General features: G+C 52.0%; 1 non-coding gene across 1 annotated transcript; it reads right to left on the bottom strand.

The window, feature by feature from the left end:
- Positions 1-6,708: 6,708 nt before the first annotated feature.
- TRNAF-GAA lies at positions 6,709-6,781 on the bottom strand. Its single transcript has one exon. It is a non-coding gene; the product is annotated as a tRNA-Phe (tRNA).
- Positions 6,782-9,157: the final 2,376 nt, after the last annotated feature.

The raw sequence follows: 9,157 nt of genomic DNA, 5'->3' as shown, positions 1-9,157 counted from the left end.
GAGGGGGGGAGCAACCTCCCCAGCCGGGCTCAGGGCCTTGGGGTGCCGGGGCTCCCCTGCGCACGCCTGGGCCCGGGACACTCACACACACACTCTGCCCCGGGGCTCGCCTGGTGCCCAGAGACCGATCAACCCCCCGCCTGCCCCCCCCCGCCTGCCGCTCCGGCCTCTCCCCTCCCGCCCCGCCAGCCGCACCCAGGGGAGCCCCGAGCCCCAGGCTCTGTCCCCACCTGGAGCCCAGCGGGGCCGGGGGCAGCTCCTGCTGCAGCTGAGAACAGCGGCTCCGCTCCGGCGGCGGCTCCAGCGCTGCTGGCAGCACGTGGCCACCAGGGAGCAGCTGCTGGGCCTGGGCTCCTGCGTCACAATGTGCCAGAGCCCTGCCCCAGGAGCTGCCCCCGCCCCGGGCTGTGCCAGAGCCCTGCCCCTGGCTGTGCCAGAGCCCTGCCCCAGGAGCTGCCCTGCCCCGGGCTGTGCCAGAGCCCCGCCCCAGGAGCTGCCCTGCCCCTAGCCCATGCCAGAGCCCCGCCCCAGGAGCTGCCCTGCTCCCGGGCTGTGTCAGAGCCCCGCCCCAGGAGCTGCCCTGCCCCAGCCTGTGCCAGAGCCCCCGCCCCCAGGAGCTGCCCCACCCCGGGCTGTGCCAGAGCCCCGCCACCAGGAGCTGCCCGCCCCGGCTGTGCCAGAGCCCGCCCCAGGAGCTGCCCCCCCCCCTCTGGGATTTGTTCTCCTGCCTCCTACTTCCCAGCACCCCCCACCCCCAGCTGCTCCCTTCCTGTGTCTGCAAACACCCCCCGGGCGGGCTGCAGCGCTCGCTGGGGCTGGCTCCAGTGGCTGAAGTTGCCTCCATCTTTGCTCACCTGGGGCGGGAGGGATGAAGAGAGGAGATGGGCCCAGGGTGTGAAAGCAGAATCAGGGGGCAGGGAAAGAAGGACTCTTTGGAAAGGTGGGTTTTTTGCGGGGGGGGGGGCAGGTGTGATCCAAATGGAGTCAGAAGAAGTTGGGCAGCAGAGGCTCAGGGAGATTGAGGGAACCCCTGCGTGTCCCAGTGTTGTCAGGGATTGTACAGCACCTAGCACAATATGGGGTCCACGAGCTTTAATTTGCTATTTTTCCACCCAAGGCAAGAATATAAAATTGCGCCCCCCCCGCTGTGCCACCCAGCCCCCTTGAAACACCCCCCCAGCACCACCCATCCCTTTGGAAACAAACCTCCTTCCCCAGCACTGCCCCTGAAACAGCTGTGGGCCAAAAAGGAAGGTTTGGGGGAGGGAGAAGAAATGGCCCCCATAGGGTGACCAGATCTCACCGTCACACCCCTCTTCACCCCCTAGCCCCCTGCTGGCCTGCTGCCTCTCCTGCTAGTCAGTCCCCCACCCACCACTCCTCCTTTCACCTCCTCCCTCCCCTGCCAGAAACCCCCATGCCCGCCCCTAGAGCCCCTGCTGGCTCCCTGCGCACCTCTGTGCCCACCTGCCATTTTCCCACCCGCGCGCCCACCCGCACCCCACTTGCCCCTCAACCCCAAGTATAAAGCCTCATTCAGAGACCCAGCAGTCAATCAGTGCAATACCAAAAATTAAACTACTGAAAATGGTGCCCCCCTCCAGCCACTGACGTTTTGGACTAGAAAGCTTTGCCCCAGACATCCCCTTCAGAAGACATCCCCAGACAGGCTGAGGGATACTGGTGTGACCTCACCTGGCAGCCCCCAAAGAAGGAATTGGGGGGACTAAATGGACAGGGCCCCTCTCTAGCTGAAGCCTGGCAAGGGAGGTACGTGGATCCCACCAGAAGTTAAAATGAAAAGTGAGGGAGGGGAGGCTCTGCTGGACCTGGGCAGCTCTAGATACAGCACCAGGCACGTAGGAGGATTTCCACTCCTGAACCATGGAAGCAGGAATTGACTTTTCCTTTCCAGGTTTAGCTAATGTTCAGAAAGGGAATCTAGCACCTGCCTTCCAGATTTGAATACCTCAACATTCAGGAGTGCTCCAGCTCAGTTTGGGCAGCTGTTTTCTTCCAAATCAAATATACTGATCCACTGTCATTTGCTGTAGAAAAAGTAGGATAAAATTGAGCAAGAAATGCTTCCCAGGGGTTATTAGGACTGGAATTGCTATTTTCAACAGCCATTGCCTTTTTGTTTGTTTTTGTTTTATTTGTTTAAAAGGAAGACAGTGATATTGCATTGGCAAATTCCCCATAGAAACAAAGAGTGGAACAAAAGAATAATAAAGGCACCTCAACTTTTCCTCATGTATGGAGGACAGTCTTACAATATGCATCCAGATCTCCTCCAATCACACAAGCTGAAAATTGTTCCACTTTACTGCAGCTCTGTAACCATATGGGAACCAGTCCTGTCTGTGTTCTGTGCACATCCAAAATCCCTGCTGAATGACCCACATGGGAGCAAGTTACCAGTGACCCTGGGGTGGAAGAAGAGTGCAGGGGTATGTGTGTGTGGGGAGAGCCCAGGGCTGGGGTGGCAGGGAGGTGCAGGGGGGAGCCCAGGGGTGGGGTGGGGAAGCCAAACAATTTTTTGCTTGGGACGGCAAAAATCTAGAGTCGGCCCTGCCTCCACGCACGTTGAGGTAGGTAGGAGTGGATCATTATTATCCCTACTCGAAAGAGGAGAAGCTAAGTCTGAGAAAGGAGAATTGACTTGTCTGAGGTCACACAGCCAGCCAGTGGCAGAGTTGGGAATAGAACCCAAGAGCCCTGATTTTCAAACTAACCATCGGATCTTGAATTTCAGACATTGAATGACCTGAATAAAGTGCTCTCAGATGAGCTCCAGACCAACAACAGTGCACAGGAATTATTCAGCAAGTATTTGAGGAGAACTGCAATGTTAGAGAGAATCATGAACTGCTCAGAGACCATTAATGCAGAGAAGCAGCAAAATTCATCAAACATAGAACTGGTTCTGACTTATTTCCTTGGTCTTAAAAGAGAACAAGGACCTGAGTCTCCTCCCTGTCAGTAACCCCTTGCTCAGCCAATCAGGGTAGAGACTGAGGACGGGAGGCTGAGGGTTCTCACCAGAGAGCCCAAAGGATGGCCCAGGTCACTGGTGGGGATCACTGCCAGAGCATTATTTCAGCCCCACATTTTTGGGTGGAGCTCCGACAGTGGGAGCTGCAGAGCCCTCTCCAACAACACACACACACACGGTAGTGGGAGGGGAATAGGAGAAAGGACAAAAGAAGGAAGAGATGAAGAGAAAGGAGGGAGGAAAAGGTGAAACACAAAGGACAAACCCTAATGTCCCCAGTGATTCTAAGGGACAAAATCCCAGGTGCGGAATAAAATTCTGCCTCCTTAAGCTCGTGTTTTCCATGCCTAGAATTCAGCTGTCACCAGCTGGATCAGACTGAACAGGTTTCAAACTTCCAGGAGGCTCTTACCTTGTAAACAGGGACGGCTGTTTTCCAGTAAAATCACTAAAGGGGAAGGAGAAAACTCGAAAGAGGTTCCTCCTGGTGCTCACGTCCGTGAACCCGAATACTCTCTCAGTCCTCAAAGAGAGACCTGGAGAAGGAGACTTGCTGAAGCAAAGCCACAGGGGTCTCTGAGCTTTCCCTGGCCCCTCGCCCCTGTCCTACCTGGCTGTTGTCAGCATCTCTCTGTGAGGTCACCACCTCCCCACCACCTTGGACCAATAGTCTGAGGTCCTGCAAAACCTTTGTGATGTCACTGCCACACCCTCCCTTGCTGTGCCAATGTCCTGCCCTGCCTAGGCACTTTGGAGGTTTGAGCTACTCCTGTGGATCACCCCACTCAAGGAGCGTTCGTTCTAGGCAGCAAGCCGGCTAGACAGGGAAACATCAGACGCTGCTCCCAATGCTACACTCAGATTTTCAGAAATGAGTCAACTTTATGGCCAGAAGAGACCATTAGAGCATCTAATCTGACCCCCTGCATATCACAGGCCTCCTGTAGGACACCATAGCTACTTTTGGGGCAAACACATTGCAGAAAGGCATCTAGTCTTCATGAAATGACATCAAGAGATGGAGAATCCACCACTTCCCTTGGTAGCTTGTTCCTGTGGTGAATCATCCTCACTGTTGAATATTTGTGCCTTAGTTGTAATATGAATTTGTCTCTTTTCACCTTCTAGCCACTGGGTCTTGTTATGCCTTTCTCTGCTCGATTCAAGAGCCCTTTAATACCCAATCTTTTCTCTCCATTAAGACACTTCAACACTTCAATGAAGTCACCTTTCAATCTTCTCCAGCCCTCAGAACATTTGGTGGATCTTTGCTGTCCCAAATTCTAATTTCACAACATCTTTTTCAAACGAGGACACCAAAACTGGAGGCAGTATTCCAGTATCAGTCTCGCTGATGCCATGTCACCTCCTGTGACGTTATTGACATAAACTGTAACTGTATAGATCACCATTGCAACCACTGTTCTATATTTGCAGCCAATATTGTATAAAGGTAGTTGTGTAAGGGGGTCTATGGAGAGGTTCTGATTGGTTAATAATGATGCTCTCTCTAGATGTGTATCATTTTTGTAGTTGACGTTATGAATATTGGTTCTATGCTGCCTGTATTTCAAACTTGTGCTCTGCTTCTGGGAAACACCCCAGACAAGTTGGTGTCATAGAATCATAGAATTCAAGATCAGAAGGGACCATTATGATCATCTAGTCTGACCTCCTGCAAGATGCAGGCCACATAAGCCGATCCACCCACTCCTTAGCAAGCGACCCCTGCCCCATGCTTCGGAGGAAGGCGAAAAACCTCCAGGGCCATTGCCAATCTTCCCTGGAGGAAAATTCCTTCCCGACCCCAAATATGGCGGTCAGCTGAACCCCGAGCATGCGGGCAAGACTCTCCAGCCAAACCCTCTGGAAAAGATTATATCATACCATTGACCCATTGTACTATTTACCAGTGTGGCACTTAATTGACCTATTGACTAAGCCCGTTATCCTATCATACCATCTCCTCCATAAACTTATCTAGCTTAATCTTAAAGTCATGGAGGTCCTTCGCCCCACTGTTTCCTCGGTAGGCTGTTCCAGTATTGTACTCCTGATGGTTAGAAACCTTCGTCTAATTTCAAGCCTGAATTTGACTGACAATTTATATCCGTTTGTCCTCGTGTCCACATTAGCACTGAGCTGAAATAATTCCTCTCCTTCCTGGTATTTATCCTCTGATATATTTAAAGAGTGTGATCATATCTCCTCTTATCCTTCTTTGTTAAGGAAAACAAACTGAGCTCTCAAGTCTCCTTTCATACGAAAGGCCTTCCATTCCTCGGATCATTCTAGTGGCCCTTCTTTGTACCTGTTCTAGTTTGAATTCATCCTTCTTAAACATGGAGACCAAAACTGCACACAATACTCCAAATGAGGTCTCACTAACGCCTTATATATAACGGGACTAGCACCTCCTTATCCCTACTAGAAATACCTCGCCTAATGCAACCCAAGACCGCATTAGCTTTTTTAACGGCCACATCACATTGCCTACTCATAGTCATCCTACGATCAACCAGGACTCCTAGGTCCTTCTCCTCCTCCGTTACTTCCAACTGGTGCGTCCCCAGCTTATAACTAAAGTTCTTGTTAGTCATCCCTAAATGCATAACCTTACACTTCTCACTATTGAATTTCATCCTGTTACTAACACTCCAGTTTACAAGGTCATCTAAATCTCCTGAGAATATCCCGATCCTCTTCTGAATTGGCAATACCCCCCAACTTGGTGTCATCCGCAAACTTTATCAGCCCACTCCTACTCTTGGTTCCCAGGTCAGCAATAAATAGATTGAATAAAATCGGACCCAAAACCGAGCCTTGAGGAACTCCACTGGTAACCCTCCAACCGGACAGTTCCCCTTCAATACTACCCTCTGCAGTCTCCCTTTAACCAGCTCCTTATCCACCTCTGGATTTTCATTTCGATCCCCATCTTTTCCAATTTAACCAGTAATTCTTCATGCGGTACCGTATCAAACGCCTTACTGAAATCCAGATATATGAGATCCACCGCATTTCCTTGTCTAAAAATCTGTTACTTTCAAAGAAGGAGATCAGGTTGGTTTGGCACGATCTACCTTTCGTAAATCCATGCTGTAATCTATCCCAGTTGCCATCGGCCTGATGCTCCGGAACCACTCTCTCTTTTAAGATTTTTTCCATGACTTTGCATACTACAGATGTTAGACTAACAGGCCTATAGTTCCCCGGGTCACTTTTTTTCCCCTTCTTGAATATAGGAACTACATTAGCTAATCTCCAGTTCTGCCTAGCCGGCTTGATGCAGGTTAGGGAAATGTGAGAACCACTACACGACAGAAACTCCATTACAGTGCACTGCCCTGCCCCGCCCTCAAATTCCCTGCACTTTGGTGGTGCTCACCCTGGCACACACTGATGGGCGAACCTGGAGAAACTGGCAGCAGCTCTCTGATGGGTCAGCTGGAAGAGCAGAGGACTGGAGCCAGGGATCAGGAAGTCGTCCTTACATCACCCTTGTGACTCTAGCTTGAAGGGGAGCTTCTTTTTCTTCCCCTTGCTGAGAAGCAGCAAGAGAAGAAAGAAAGGTCCGGTGGGCCAACTGGGTGCAGAAGCCAATGCTGCCTTTTCCTGCAGTGAAGCCCAAAATGAGGGACTTGCATTGAGTAAAGGCAGTGCTGGGCTTCCAGGAAAGAGCTCACTGCTGCAGGAAGAGGGATGAAACAGCCTGCTGAAACCTGGGATTGAACCAGGGACCTTTAGATCTTCAGTCTAATGCTCTCCCAACTGAGCTACTTCAGCACCTGCAGGCCTTTTGGGCTACTGCTTCTCACCTTGAAGTTTATTCTCCATAAACCATCTCTCCAGTCAATAATGGCCAATGCAAGACGGACATCGCTTGCTATTTTAGCACTTGGAAACGTCATCAACTAGTCTCCGGATCTCTTGAATGCTGCGCTTCAGTTCATGGGGGAAAGGCGAGAGAAGCGACCTTTGAACAAAGGGCTGGGGTTAACATCCTAACGCTGTCTGTCTCCGACTGTAACACTATTTAATACCAGCCCACCCTGTGCTGGTGACAGTTCCATTTCTAGATGTTAGTACATTTCAGTTACTGTCAAAATTAAAAGTTTCTATATGCTTAAAAGAAATTATTTTTTCATTTGCTTATATACGGCATGAATAAATACAGATTTACACATCCTAGCATGAACATTTATTGTCTTATATGATAGAGAAAATCCTGCATCCAGATTGTGCATCGAAATCATGAAATGAGCTACAAATGCAATAAAAATAAGGTATTCAATGGTTTAACATATGGAGTGGGGGGGGGCACTGAAGACACTTCTTGCCTGGGATGCCACTTGGTCTAGGGGAGGCCCTGTCAGGGAGAACAGGAGTTAGTCTCACACGCCTATTTCCAGGCTGTAATCTGTGGGCGCCCTGCTCTGGGTGAGGGATTGCGGCAGCCCAGACTCAGGGCTGGAACAGGCCTCGGATTGAGGGGGTGGCTGCCTGGTTTGCAGAGCTCTGATGTCTCAGACAATGTGGCTTTCCCAAAGCCTCAGATCTGCGTCCCCAGAAAGCTCCTCTGCTGCCTCCGCTCCTTTCACAGTCTATAGCAAGGAGCAGCAGCAAGGGTCAGGGATGAGCCATAGGCACTAGGTGGGGGGCAGAGGCTTCAGGAGGAAACCCAGCCCCCAGAGCAGAGGGGGATGGGAGGCTTTTCTCTCTCCAGCCAGGGCTATAGCTCTGAGAGCTCTGTGAAATGCCTCCCGCCCACAACCTGGGGAAGGGGAAGAAGTCTCAGGTTCTAGCTCGATTTGGAGGAGGATCACTGGCCCCTAGAACCACTCGCTGCCCTTTCGCGGAGAAACCTGTGATGCCCAGAACGGGGCTGAGATAAATGCTGACAGGAGCCAGGAATTGCTCCCCTGGAATAGCAGCAGGACTGGGCAGCTGGAAATCTCCCCAAAGGAGCTGAAGCCTTGGTGGGTCAGACATAGATGCCCCAGGTACTGCATGGGGGGCTTAGGTTTGTTTCTGGACAAGAGCAGTGAGAGTTTTATTGCCTCAACATTTCAGTAGAAAAATTCAGACCCAAAGTGTGTGTGGTGGGGAGGTCGATAGCGGTTTCTTTGGGTTTGATTTAATTTGTTTTCTCATTCTCATTGTAAAAGCCCTGGGTCATTTTGTGGAAGGCCAAGGACAAGTAAGAAAAGTTAAAAATCTGTGTTGGAGTGAGGGGGTCTCTGTGTGCCAGGGCAGGGGTGGAGATTTTAATGGGGAGGGGGTTAGGGGATAAACGAGAGGCTTTTGCGGGAACACAGGGGGATGTTTTGCAGTTTAACCTCCCCACTTTCCTGTGCTGCTGCCCAGCTCCGACCCCACTGACACCCCTTTGACGAAGTGGGAATTTTCTGGATGTTTTGTTTGCATCTTGTGTGTACCTCAGTTTCCCCTATTTGTTGCACGATTATCTAGGTTAAAGGTCCAAAATGTGGGGTGCACCCTGCCAGGGGGAATGGAGTAACATTCAGGGGGATGCAGCTGGGGCTGGGCCAGCCCCCATGGGGCGGGGAGGGGGAGCCACCCAGCTCCACTCTTGGCTCCAGCCCCAGCTCTGGCCCCTGCCTCAGCCCCCTTACCCCTGTCTGTGTCCCTTCCCCCTTAGCTGCGGCCCCACTCCCAGCCACGACTCGGGGGAGCATGGACGGGGTGGGGGCATGACCCTGAAGTGTTTTGGGACCACGGATCTCAGCGGTGGGACAAGGGGGTTAAATCTTGGCAGAGACCCCCAAAGGGCAGGTGTGGCTGCTGTCGAGCTGCCTGGGCCCAGACAATGGCCACAAATTCTGTCTCCTAGCAACCGATGGCCGGGGCGCACCTGCTGCAAGAGGCCAGCTGGCTGGGAGCAGTCGGAGAATAAAGAACGAGCTGGAGGCCAGGTGAGCAGGTTGCCAGGGAAACAGGACAGAGGCCAGACGAGGGGCAAAGGGCCGGGCTGAGTCGGGCTGTTGGAGCAAGGAGTCTGCTGGGTTGGGGACTCGAGGGGAGAGCCCAGGCTCTTAGTTCGGGGTCTGCCCAAGATGGACGTTGCTGAATCTTCCTGCTTCCTGTGCGAACACAGAACTTTCCCAGGCTGGATCCCAGACCCTAACAAACCTTCTGTTG

Source organism: Mauremys reevesii, linkage group 14 (genome assembly GCF_016161935.1).
Source record: "Mauremys reevesii isolate NIE-2019 linkage group 14, ASM1616193v1, whole genome shotgun sequence".
In the NCBI taxonomy this organism is placed as follows: Eukaryota; Metazoa; Chordata; order Testudines; family Geoemydidae; genus Mauremys; species Mauremys reevesii.
The sequence above is the reverse complement of the archived record's forward strand: the minus strand, read 5'-3'. Positions and strand labels throughout refer to the sequence as shown.